Source organism: Lepisma saccharinum, chromosome 6 (genome assembly GCF_977018435.1).
Source record: "Lepisma saccharinum chromosome 6, izLepSacc3.1, whole genome shotgun sequence".
NCBI lineage: Eukaryota > Metazoa > Arthropoda > Insecta > Zygentoma > Lepismatidae > Lepisma > Lepisma saccharinum.
Genome location: NC_139234.1, coordinates 80913394 through 80927845, shown reverse-complemented (window position 1 = coordinate 80927845; position 14452 = coordinate 80913394). Strand labels below are relative to the sequence as shown.

The following is a 14452-nucleotide window of genomic DNA, read 5'->3' as shown; positions in this document are numbered from 1 at the left end:
GTGAAGAATACTGTTTGTGCGTGTTCGCGTGTTTTTTGTGTTCAGCGATGGCTAGGAAGTGTGTTAATTTATCAAACCTTTTCTGTTGTGTGTCTGTGGTGAGTTTACGACGAAGTCCCAAAGACATCCCATTTACCCGCTTTTCAAAAAGGCGTACGAGTTGTATTTTGAACCAAAGGTAGATGATGCTAAGTGTTGGGCACCACAGAACTGTTGCTCACGTTGCTCCAGCTATTTAAGAGGCTGGTTGCATGGATCCCACCCATCTATGTCATTTGCCGTACCACAGTTGTGGAGGGAACCTAGAGACCACATAACAGATTGCTACTTTTGTTTAACAAAAGTAACTGGAATCTCAAGTAAATCAAAACACACAGTTTCATATCCAAATTTGGAATCTGCAATGCACCCAGTTCTGCATTCTGATTCTCTCCCAGTTCCAAAACCAGCAACGGAATGGACACTATGGACACTGGAAGATGAAACAGACGATGGTAGTGACCAACCAATAGATCACGAAGATCTTTATTACACGCCATCTACATTACAGCCCCAACCACAGCCATTGTCACAGGCAGAATTGGAATGAACCCCTTGTTGACAAAGACAGTGTGCTGTTACCACCGCTTCATCTGAAATTGGACTCCATGAAGAATTTTGTGAAAGCAATGGACAAAGATGGCAGGGGTTTTTAATTTTTACTGTCCAAATTTCCTGCGATTAGTACTGCAAAAATTAAAGAAGGTATTTTCATTGGGCTTCAGATTCGCGACTTGATGAATGACATAACCTTTGAAGAGTTGCTGACAGATACTGAGAAGGCAGCTTGGCTTGCCTTCAAAGATGTATGCAACAATTTCTTGGGTAACGTCAGGTCTGACAATTACAGGGAACTGATGGAACATATGCTGGACTGTTACAAGGCTATGGGGTGCAACATGTCCTTGAAAATACATTTCCTGCATTTTCAATTGGATTTTTCCTGCCTAATCTCGGATATGAGTGAAGAACAAGGTGAGCGATTTCACCAAGATATTGCTGCCATGGAAAGACGATATAAGGGAAGATGGTCACTAAAAATTTTGGCAGATTACTGCTGGACACTAATATAAGAAGTTTTACCATCCGCCAACAAACGGAAAGTTTCCAGGATATGTTTCTAACTGTAAGTACATTTCAAGCTTATTGCAGATTTCTCGTACCTTTTTTTTATATTTTGTAATACAAACAATTAATTTTGTTCCCTGATCTCTATTTTATCCAGCTACAGGTTCCTCATGTGCTGTAATGGAGTCGTTTCCAAGTGTCGCGAAAGTTGCTACTTTGTTTTTCATATATTACAATATATGGCTTACTATATGAAATAAAAGCTAAGTGGTACATGTAACATATCTTTTCCAGAAAAGTTGGTACGTGATGGAACATTTCTGATTTCATTTTCGTAATCAGCGTATTTGATTTAGTAAAGAACACCTTCTTTCATCTCGCGGCGAGACACAAAGTTCAAATTTGTTGCACTGTGTAACCTTTGCATTTCCTGTTGTCCGCAATTCGAGTGTTCCCGGGTTTGTTCATCGGAGGGAGCTCCGAAATTTCGGTTTTGACCCAGCATTGCGAGAACAGTAGTAGCAGAGTCCACTTTCTTCACGAATTGACTTTTCTCTGCCAGCCCTGCTAAATTTTCACTTTCCATCTAATGATTTTTATGAGGGTTGGCCAGAAAGTAATTTCCAATTAGTAGGGACCTTGATTTTCTTGTGTAGTATCGGTGATGTGTAAGTATGTGTCTTGTGTTGTAGTTGTGCTGTCTAGTATGTTTGTGTAGTAGTTGTGCTGTCTACTATGTTTGTGTTTGTCTTGTGTAGTAGTTGTGGTGTGTAGTTTGTTTATGTTTATATTGTGTAGTAGTTGTGATGTGTTTGTGTTTATATTGTGTTATAGTTGTGATGTGTTTGTGTGTGTCTTGTGTAGTAGTTGTGCTGTCTAATGTGTTTGTGTTCGTCTCGTGTAGTAATTGTGCTGTCTAATGTGTTTGTGTTTGTCTTGTGTAGTAGTTCCTCCATTCATATTGGGAGTTAGGCATAGAGCTGACAACTCTGCACTGTAAAAAAAAAAAATGTCAAGAAACAGCAATATAAGCCCATGGATGTTCCCAAGGTAAAATATTCCGGAGGTAAAATAGTCCCCCGTCCAGATCTCCGGGTGGGGACTACTTTGGGAGGTCCCTGGACTAAGGATAAGATCTACGTTAGGAATAAGGATATTAAATTAGGCACCTGGAATGTTCTGAGCCTTTACCGGCCTGGGGCATTTCAGTGTACAGTTAATGAGATAGTTAACCCTTATGCACACGCGCTGGGGTGTAATCCACCCCAGACAGTCTCTCTTCTTTACTACGTTTAAAAGTGTTTTGTTTCTGTTGGTGGCCTTCCAGGTACCTTTCCGTTGTTTGCCCCTCTAGTCATTGACTCAAGGTCAATCAGTTTGCGCGCAGCTGTCACTCAGTGAACATCGTCAAACTTGGCCAGGGGTGCTTTACACCCCACGCGTGTGCTTACGTTACACATTTCCAAAATGCTGCTTTTTTAGTTTCTGTTATTTGTTTTATCTAATTGTTACGTTTTTTTATGAACTGTAGTCTAGATGGTGTTTTAAGTTGCAAATTTAAAAAAACTCTCCAAAAATGGATAATTTGGGTAGCAAACAAGCGAGGATTCTGTCCATGTTGGATGAGTGTGGAAGTGATAATGAATCAATTGTCGGCGAAGATAGTGATGCAGAACAAGACAGTTTACACGAAAGTGAACATGATACAGAAACTGAACAAGACTGTGACAGTGGTAAAAGTGAAGAAAGTGACAGTGACAGCAAACTACCATTGGCTCACAGACTTAACACTTATATAGGGAAAGATTAAACTACTGTATGGAAGAAACAAACACCACCACAAAACGCAAGGACAAGAGCTCATAATATTGTAAGTACACATCATCCTACTGTAAAAGCCGCTGCTAAAGAAGCCAAAAACCCCACTTGATGAGTGGTTGTGTATGATAGACGAAAGCATAATAGACAGCATTGTAAAGAGCACACCTTCATCTACTGCGAAGAATGCTGCCCAGAATAAATTTGAACATTCACTCACAAAAACCTTTGTCAGTAGCTAAGTAACATGTAAATTTGATTTAAATTTTATAATTTTTTATAAATGTATCTCTTTAAATAATACTCTTGTTTAGATTTTATCAAAAATTAAAAAAAGCACTAAAAATTTTGTTGGTTTGGGAAAAAGTTTTTATGATATTATAAACAGCTGGCTAAATTGACCAATACTCGATGGTGATTTACTAATAAATTTGTATAATAAACCTATGACTAAAATACCTTCAGTTGTTTCATTGCCCTGTCTTGTAACCACATGCAAGTAAAAAACTATTTTTTTTGGGTACAGTTAACATTTTTACTTCTTTTTTGACGATATTTTAAAATACAGAAGAAAAATGTAACTGTCTAATCAACAATTATTCAAACCACTATACAGTTGTTTTATATAGCTAAAATATGTTTAACTATTATGGAAAAGACTAATTGTTAACAAAAAAAACAACAGAAAACCTTTTTTACTCATACATTTGTAAAAAACTGCAATATAAAGTGTGGGGTGGAAAACACCCCATGCGTGTGGTTGTGTCACAAATATTCACGCGTGTCCATAAGGGTTAAGTATAAATTAGATGTAGTAGCTGTCCAGGAAGTTAGGTGGCCAGGAGAAGAATTGTAAAACTAAAAATTATACTTTTTTCTATGGTGGTACTGAAAATCATAATTTTGGAACAGGCTTTTTCATAAATAATAGAATTATCTCGACTCTTAAAACAGTAGAATTTATTAATGATAGGATATCATTGCAGTTTTACAGGGTAGGTGGTGTAAAATTATTTTAATAAACATACATGCACCAACGGAAGATGATAATACTAAAGATGATTTTTATACAGAGTTAGAACAGGTCTTTGATAAATTTTCTCAGTATGATATGAAAATTCTGTTAGGTGACTGTAATGCACAGATTGGCAAAGAAGAGACATTTAAACCCACGATTAATAAAGAAAGTCTTCATGAATTAAGTAATGATAATGGTATAAGATTGATTACTTTTGCAACCTCAAAGAATTTAATTGTGAAAAGTACCACTTTTAAACATAAAGATATCCATAAATATACCTGGTCTTCTCCAGATGGTAAAACTCATAATCAGATAGATCATATTCTCATTGACGTTCGTACACATAGAGGTGCTGACTGTGCCAGTGACCATTATTTAGTAATTGCTAAATTAAGAGAAAGACTCTCAGTGATAAATCATAAGCAACAAAATCTAAAAGTTATAAAATTTGATACAGGAAAGTTTACTGATGAAAGAATTAAGAAAGATTACCAAATTAAACTGTCAAATAGATTTGATGTTTTGCAGGATTTAAATGATGATGAAAATATAAATGAAACAGACGTAAATAAGAATTGGGAGCACATACGTAATGCAATAGAATCAGCAGCTAAAGAAAGTATAGGATACCATAAACCGAGAAAAAGTAAGCCATGGTTTGATAATGAATGTCATAATCTAATAGAAATAAGAAATCAGGCTAGATTTAGGTGGTTAAATAACTCTAATGATACAAATCTAAACAATTATAATAGAATAAAGCGAGAAGTTAACCGCACGTTTAGAAGTATAAAAAGAGATTACTTGAAAAGCAAAATTAACGAAATTGAAACAAACAGCAAAAATAAAAATATCAGAGATTTATATAAAGGTGTGAATGAGTTTAGGAAGGGGTGGCAACCTAAAGTAAACTTGATAAAAGATAAAGACGGTGATTTTCTAGCTGACCCAAGCGATATTCTAAATAGATGGAAGAACTATTTAATGACCTTTTAAATGTTCATGTAGGAGATAAATCAGAAGTAAATGAAGTCCACACAGCAGAACCTTTAGTTCCAGAACCTAACTTGACTGAAGTTAAAGATGCTATTAAAAGGCTAAAGAATAACAAAGCACCTGGCATTGATTTAATACCAGCCGAGTTATTTAAATTTGGTGGAAATTCATTAATATGTCAAATTCATAAATTAATTTGTTTAATATGGAATAAAGAAGAAATCCCTCAACAGTGGAAAGAATCCATAATTGTTCCTGTGTTTAAAAAAGGTGATAAAATGTTTGGAATACCTAAGAAGCTTGTTAGTATGATAAAAATATGCACCAGTGAAACAGAAAGTAAAATTCGTGTGGGTATTAATATGTCTGACAAATTTACAATTCATGATCGGTTAAAACAAGGAGATGCATTATCTCCATTACTCTTTAATTTTGCCTTAGAATATGCTGTTAGGAAGGTAAAAGAAACTAAAGAAGGACTAAAATTAAATGGTGTGACTCAGTTGTTAGCATATGCAGATGATGTAGACTTACTGGGCGATGATGTGAATACAATTAAGAATAATGCTAAAATATTTTTCAAAACTGCTAAAGAGATAGGTTTGGAAGTTAACAAAGAGAAAACTAAATATATGCTTACAGGCCGAAACCAAGTGTTAGGTAATAATCAAAATCTAATTATTGATAACAACTCGTTTGAACCACTTTCCAAATTCAAATACTTAGGAGTAATATTAACAAATGAAAATTATATTAAAGAGGAAATAAAAAGTAGGCTTAATTCAGGAAATGCATGTTACTTCTCTCTTCATAAACTTTTGTCTTCTCGTTTAATATCTAAGAAACTAAAAGTTAAAATATACAAAACCGTTATTTTGCCTGTAGTATTATATGGATGTGAAACTTGGTCCCTTACATTGAAAGAGGAACATAAATTGAGAGTATTTGAAAATAAGATCCTTAGGAAAATCTTTGGACCTAAAAGGGATGAGGAGACAGGTGAGTGGAGAAGGTTACATAATTTAGAACTACATAATTTGTATTCATGTCCAGATATTAATTAAATCAAGAAGACTTAGGTGGGCAGGCCATGTGGCACGAATGGGAGAGGAACGAGGAGTTTACAGGATTCTTGTTGGGAAACCAGATGGTAAGAGACCTGTAGGAAGGCCAAGATGAAGATGGAGGGACAACGTTGAGATGGACCTAAGGGAAATCGGTAGGGATGGAAAAGAGTTTGGTTTGAGTTGGTGTTTTAAGTCCACTTTATGCACAGTAAGGCTAATCGGGACTGGACCTACAGTTTAAAGTGGGATCCTAACCACTTGTGCCTCCTCCACCGGGGATCGAACCCGGGACCCCTTGATTACAAGGCAATGACGCTACCACTGCGCCATGGGGGAGGCCCCGGATGGAAAAGAGTATATAGAACTTGCTCAAGATAGGGAAAGATGGAAGGCCTGTGTTGCTGCAGCCATGAACCTTCGGGTTTAAGAAGGCTAGGGAGTTAGTTAGTTAGTTAGTTGTCCGCAATTTAGCATTGCTCATTTTTCTTCTATTTTGTCTCATGTTCACGTCTTCTACATCACTAATATCTAGAAGAGCATATGTATTTTGTAGCACTACAGAGTTTCGGGGAATGCATTTTTTTGCACACGAAAGTACTCCTTTACTCGGACATACTTTAGATCTTGCACTTCGTTTAACAAGTTCACTCCAAGTACCTTTTTCTTCTTTCATGCTACTTACTTCATATTCTCGGTTTCCTTTTGGGACATCTAGGTTGCAGGTCTGTTTCTAATAGTTCAATTATTTTGTTCTTTGACTGGAGCTCGATTCGCAGCTTTTAATTTGGACGTGAAGATGAATGCAATTTGCACAGCCTGTCATGGTTTATCAGTTTTATTCAGATATAACTGATTACCTCAGCGTTCAATTTATAAGGAATCCTCTTCTGAGATGTTTATACTATGTTTTACATTTAACTAGAATTATTTAGGTGCTTATTTCTTCAAAAATAACTGATTTTCTGAGAGAATTAATGCACGACAAACACGACGTATAAATTGCGTATAAGAAGGGATATCCCAACATCTCGAAATGAGGTCTCAAGCAATACAATTTTGTATAATTGTCGTTTGTCCAGTAACTTTATAAATATAAAAAGAGTGTTTTAAGTATTCAGTTCATCTAAAATTTAAATTAAAACTTCTAATAAACATTACCCAATATTACAATATATATAATACTATCGTTTGATTCATGAATATTTTTAAGGCTGCTAACTAGTAGCGGCGATTGGTTGCCAAACCTTGAGGAATGGGGGGAGAGGGCAGTTAATTTTCTTATTAGACAAGACTTAGCATTAAGAGGCCACAGTGTGAGGCAAAAAAGTTCCAAAAAGTATTTGCCCCAAGTCCCCCTTAATCGCTGCCATTGCTTCTAACTCACAGTTATTGTCATAAAGTATCACAGCCCCTGGCCAAATTATTAGACACACCTCCAAATTTTATGCAAAATTATAAGGATATGTTATTATCTCGTCTAGTTTTTTTGTTATTCTCCATTTTTTATTCTTCATTTTATTACATGAAATATTACATTGATTACACGTGAACCTTAACAAAAAACAACAATTACTTGACACATTAATAATTACAAATATAATTTCTTACTGTGTTTCTTGAATATTAGCTACACAATACAATACATATGACTGGAAGACAATTTTAACATTTGGTTGAGCTACCTTTGGCCTTTATCAGTAGTTGGATTCGTCTTGGCATACTATCAATGCTAGCTTGTACCGTCTCCTTCATATGAGGATGGTGATTCCACACTTGAATTATTTTTTCAATTAGGCCAATTCTTGTCGTAATTGTTTGCTTTGCCACTTCTTTTTTCACTAGGTACCAAACATTTTCAATTGGGTTAATATCTGGAGAGTTTCCTGGCCAGGGCAAGAGAGGAACAATTTCACTCTGTAGAAACTGTTTTATTGATTTTGCGGTATGGCATGGGGCTCCATCCTGCATGAATACAAGCGGTTCTCCATTTGGTAACAACTCTCTTACTTGAGGTAGCAACTTTCGTCTAAGCACTTCCCTATACTGTTCTTGCATCATTGTTCCTTGAACCAGATACAGACATCCAGTACCTTTGCTACTAATGACTGAACATATCATAACTTATATTGGATGTTTGACAGTCTCCACAACTCAACCAGGATTGCATTTTTCACCTGCACATTTGAAACGTGCACTCATCACTAGAGCAAATAGATCTACCAAAGTTCAAATATTTTTCTTTGTGAGCTTTTGCCCAATGGAAACGTTTAGGAATCATAGCAGGCGTTAATTTTGGCTTCTTAGCAGGTCTGAGTGCCTTCATTTTCATATCAGAAAGCCTAAGCCTTACTGCTCTTTCAGATGCAAGAACACCACTCTTTTCAAGTTTATCTTTAAGTTCCTTTGTACTCGCAAATCTATTCGTGAGGCAAATGTTCTTCAAACAGCTTAAGGATCTTGGAGTAAAAATAGTTTTACGCCCACATCTGTCTGTCCTTTGTGGCTCACACTCTCCACCATATTCAATTTTCTTCTCTATTTGCCTCACAGATGCTTCAGACACATCAGATCTTCAAGAAATCTCTCAATTACAGAACATTCCATTACTGTCTTAATTTCAGCAATCTTTCTCGGTGTCGAGTCACTTTTTTTTTACCATGACTCCCTAATGTTAATAATTAAAATATATTTTAAAAATATACTGACAGTGTACAAACGCAATATCACTGTAAAATTTAGCACAAATACGATTCACTATTCGCAAGACATCCTCCTCTCAACAACTTAGCTTGAATTGAACTGCAGCATGTTTGATCAACAGCAATGACGTTTGGTGTCGACGGTATTGTATTGTTTGTAACAACAACAGTACATCCTCTGTTCATATTGATCATTACGATAATCAAAAGTTCAGCCACAAAAAACCCCATTGCAACATTTTTAATGTGAAAAGTAAGAGAACTGTTAAAAGTGTCCACTGTGTCGAATTACATTACTTTGTATTATTATTACTATTATTATTATTATTGTTATCAATGTTGTGCAAGAAAGTGCTTTTGTACGTATTACTCGTATCTGCCAGGGTTCAAATAACGTACTGGAAACTTTTCAGATAACTAATGGTCAATTTGTACAAGTTTCCCCTTCAAAACTCTTATTTTCAAAAAAAAAGAATTTCGATGCGTCTAGTAATATGGCCAGGAGCTGTATAAATAATGAATTTTTTCTTAAACATTCCCGACGTTCGTCGTTTTTCCTCCTTCATTTTTTGGCTAACACAGAAGTTTTCACAACATGCCCACATCTCATCTGCACGAACGCGGCTAAAGATATGGAAACAGTAATGTATAAATTAGCAATAACAGCACAAAATGAAGCCAACTTTAATGTTAAATATCATCTGTTCCTAAGCAGTAAGTACTGTATATATATCCTTTAGCGCGACACAAATGAAAAGTCTCATCATAAGGATGCTGCAGCTTAGTTCATTGCTGATGCAAGACAAATTTCAATCTAATTTTTCTCCCTTATATCAAAAAAACACCTCGATAAAACTTTCTCAGTATGAAGAGGAAGGTTGATTGTTAAAAATATACAAAAATGAGCAAAATCGATTGGGGGTGTTTTGAGCTGTTCAAATTTGAAATAACAGCTTCCTTTATACAATTCCTACAAGAACAAATACCGGAGCCGAGAGTTCAAATGCTCATGCATCCACATAATATTTTTCTTTTGAGTAATTTTAAAGTGATGAAATATGAACAATAGTACTGGAGGCATTATGGAATTTAACCACTAACCGAACACATGCACTTTCACATACACACACGCAACGTCAAACTGGTCAAATACTTAAAATAAAAATATGGCACTTCCAATCTAACAAAACTCACAGTCCCTTTGCCTCTCCTTCCGTGACAGAAATAGTGCTTCATACTTGCAGTTTGCAACACTAGTTACTAGCTAGCCAATGACCATGCACCGCATAAAAGCAGCAACCACTACGTCATGCTATATTGCCACATTACCGTCCCTGTCGAATGGTGTGAACTACAAGCTGGAGCGCTATTCTATTGTTTTTAATGATGTTTGCGCGAGTGTCCAGGAATGGAATGATAATTGGCAACAATGGCAAAGGTTGGCGAGCAGGGTAGAACCACGTGATTCTAAGAGAGAGGACCCTGACAGAGCTGATCTCTTTAACTCCTTTTTCTCTAAAAATATAGTGTCAAATACACCAGCTTCTTCTCCTCCTAATCTCGCTCCAGTTGGCTGTCACTCTCTGACATCTCTCTCCACATCTCCGGGAGAAGTTGTAAGCATCCTATCTTCATTGCCTGAAAATCGCGCAAATGGTCCTGACGAAATCCCTACCATTTTCCTCAAAAACACTGCTTCTTCTCTCGCTATTCCCTTCTCAATTTTATTAAACAGGTGCTTCAATGAGGCAACATTCCCGGATTCATGGAAAAAGGCTAATGTGGTACCGTTATATAAATCTGGCAACAAGGATGCTGTTGCTTCTTATAGACCCATTTCTCTGTTATCGCCACTTTCCATCGCCTGTGAAAAAATAATAAAGGACCGACTTTACAAATTCACCTCTCCATACATAAATACAGCACAGCACGGCTTCTTACCAGGCAGCTCCTGCTTAACTAACTTGAGCACCGTATTATCTGACGCTATCAACTGTATAGTCTGAAAACTCTCAACTGGATGTAATTTATCTTGATTTCTCCAAAGCCTTCGACTCTATAAACCACAACTACCTCCTACACAAAATATCTCATCGTTTTAATATTCATGGGAAATTTCTCTCTCTGCTCAAACAGTACCTCCGAAACAGACAACAAAAGGTTGTACTTTCCAGAACATCTTCTTCATATCGAAGTGCATCTTCTGGTGTTCCCCAAGGAAGTGTTCTTGGACCTCTTCTCTTTATCCTCTACCTTGATGATCTTCCAGAATATCTCTCTGACTCTTGCAAAAACCTTCTTTTGTTCGCCGATGATTGCAAAATATACAGTAAAATATCAAATTTAAATGACATGGCACTTTTGCAAAGGAACTTAGATTCCCTAATAAAGTGGTGTGAAATATGAAACCTGAAACTTTATCCTCAGAAATGTACCACCATGACCTTCTCCTTAAAGAAATACACATTTAATACGCAATATTTCATAGAAAACAATTGCGTTCAAAGGGTTGCCACACAGAAGGACTTAGGCATCATATTTGATGAGAAACTCTCCTTTTCTGAACACATCTCTGCAGTCACTAAGGGTTCCATGCGTATGCTGGGTCTCCTCTATCGTTTTACTGAAATAAACAACCTGTCTGCTCTCGGCACATTTTACAAATCTTTCGTTGCACCTAAACTTCAATACTGTTCTCCGATCTGGTCTATGGCATGCCCCTCAAAATTAGATAGACTAAATTCTGTTCTAAATTTCATCCTGGCCATTGTTCGCCACCGAATTCCATCCACAAAACATTTACAAAAGTCCATCCTTCTGAAAATGCTAAATATCCATACCCCTCATGATAGACACATACTTGCAGACCATATTTTCCTCCATAAAATAATCAATGGGAACATAAGAAGTGATCGCCTTCATCAAGAAATTCACTTTCGAGTACCATCCCGCACCATAAGGAGCACTCAGCTTTTCACATATCAGAAACCCAGATTAAGCCTAATACAACATCCTCTCTTCCACAGACTACCCGGCCAATACAACACTCTACCAAACCAAGTTGATATTTTTGAAAACCAGTCACGTTTTAAAAAGCTACTGTGTAACATGTAATCCACTTTATCTCATATGTATGTATGCACAAACGCGAAGTATGAAGGGAAAAAAATTAGGTATTTTAGTTTATGTTATTATTATTTATTGTTACTTAGATTGTTATTGTTTGTTATTTCCATTGTTATTATATTCCAATGTAAAATGGCCAAAGCTGTATTTGGAATTCTCTGGTAAATATATAAAAATAAAGATGAAACGAAAATTGGGTTCTGCACTGCGGCAGAGATATATGTGTTGGCCTCTGCACACACACCAGTGGAGTTATCTCCATGTTACTACATTTATAGCTAGCAAACCAACTTTTTTGTTATTTAGCTTTAATATATGGATAATTGCTCAATAAATAACTTTGAGCCGCAAAAGTGGATGATGATCCAAGGGTCAGAAATTTTCCGGCCTTGTCCTCACATTAAGCAGCTCTGGATGCTCACTTAGCCTTAATTAAATGGGTACCTGGTGAGGGGGGAGATGGGGGCAACCTTGAGGGTAAAAGTAGCTGGATCATAGGCGTAACTTGATGGGGGCAAGGGGGGGGTACTTGCCTTTCCCCAAAATTTTCAGGTTAGTTAGGGAACCTGAAGAGCAAAGTAATAAAGAGTAATATTTGAGATTTTTCTAACGTCACATTTAGCAAATAATCCTGGACTCTATTTTTATGAGATGGATAACTTTTCGAACCTCTTCTCCCAAAGTTAAGTCCCAGGCTGATTCTGCCCCTCAAAATTAGGTCCCAAGTCTGATTCTGTTCCCTCAAAATTAAGCCCCAAGTGAAATTCTGTCCCCTCAAAAACTAGGCCCAAATTTGATTCTGCAAGCTCGAAATTAGGCCCCAAGTTACGCCCATGGGCTGGATCATAGTGCTGATCACATCACTTCCAACATGGCGAGGATCGATAGAATGTATGGAGCCCTACCCTCACATCCCCCTACATATGCCTCATGGGATGGTGCAACGTGTATGGGGAACTTTATCTACCCTTAATATTTAAATAACTCAAAGACTGGTTTATATATGCCATCATTGTACCCTTCTGATGACAGAGTTTCCTCTCCGGTTGGACAATGTAAGGGTGAGGGAAGGGAAGACAAAGTGGACAAGTTACTATTAAAAAAATGCAGCCTGCATGGTAAATTCCACATCTTCAAACAGCATTGGCAGGAGACCACTGCTTGTTACTTCCTGCTTTCTGCACCGTACTTGGCAGAGGTAGTGTTGATACATGAAGGGAAATTTCCCTCTATGTAGGAAAAATCCAGGTCTAACATTAGACCCAAATAAAAAATACAAGTACTGCTGGAAAATTTAAAGTTGTCAGAATTCTGTTTTTGTTTTATTTGCATAAATAGCATCGGTGTTCTATTTCTATTATATCTAATTAATCTAGATGGGGTGTATAATTACTGTCACGCCGCGATAAGAAGCGGTGTGCAATCAGAACGTAGAATGTGACCAAATTCTGACTCCTCATTGGCTGCCATGTGGCTGGGTGTTTTCTGCGTTGCCACGTTCGCACAAACAGGCGGACAGGCTAATCAGCTGTTGGCAAGCTCGGGAAAAATAAACGTCACGCGAAATTAAGCACGTACGTATCAGTACGTTAATATATGCTATTTCCGTCGTAAAGTGTTAAATTAACTAATCTAGAAGTTTGAATCTGAAGTTTGTTGTAGGTTAACGTTAACTTCCCGTGTGAATTTTACTTTCTGGCAAGCATGAAACATTTTCTCTTCCTGCTCTACACAGCAACCGAAAACCTTCACTGAAAGAACCTTTGTTGTGTTTCTATTATGGTACATTGCAAGCATCAGCTACCGGCATCTTTTTACTTGTGTTGTATCGTATCACAATTACCTACAAAAGAAAATGCGGCTTGTGTTATGAACAACTGTGGCAAATCGTTGTCCTTTGATTTTATGCTGCCTCTCTTTGCTTTCTTTGTCACACCGCGACGTTCGTCTTTATCGCAAATCGATATCGACCGCAGCTATGCCCGCCTATTGTTTTTGTATACGAAACTCACTCTTTGTTTTGTAACGACATGGAATTTATACTTCTGTGACATTGTTGAAGCTTCGGAACGTACAAATGAAATGTATTTCTTGAAAATTAGGGTGAATTACGTATAAAAAATTACGTACAACTTGGTTTCATTAACACGTTTTTAAATTATATTTTGACGAACCTACAAAAATTTACCTCTAAAACAGAATTTTACAGAACTGAGTTACTGTATTATGGAGAAGAATTTATCGAGAACAAATCAATTGTGCGTGGATTGATAGATTGGTTGAGTTGGTGTTTGAAAGTCCACTTTATGCACACTACGGCTAATCTGGAATGGACCTACAGTAGGAAGTGGGATCCGAACCACTATGTGCCTTGACAGCATATCGAACCCAGGACTACTTGATTACAAGGTGACGATGCTTACCCTAACACTGTCGCATCGGAGAGGCACATGTGGGTGTGTGAAGTGAGACAATTTTTGGAAGCTACATGAGAATACAGGCTCTGGCAATACAGAGTTCAATAAATTACAACGAAACACTTGGCAATTGCTCGATTTCCTTAACATGAATGATACAGTTGGTACTTAATGCTTTGAGCTACCTGTATGTAAAAACAT

The 14452-nt window shown here is 36.9% G+C and overlaps 1 non-coding gene across 1 annotated transcript; it reads right to left on the bottom strand.

Annotated features, from left to right (window-relative positions):
• Positions 1-6273: 6273 nt before the first annotated feature.
• TRNAT-UGU (transfer RNA threonine (anticodon UGU)) lies at positions 6274-6345 on the bottom strand. The gene has a single exon. It is a non-coding gene; the product is annotated as a tRNA-Thr (tRNA).
• Positions 6346-14452: the final 8107 nt, after the last annotated feature.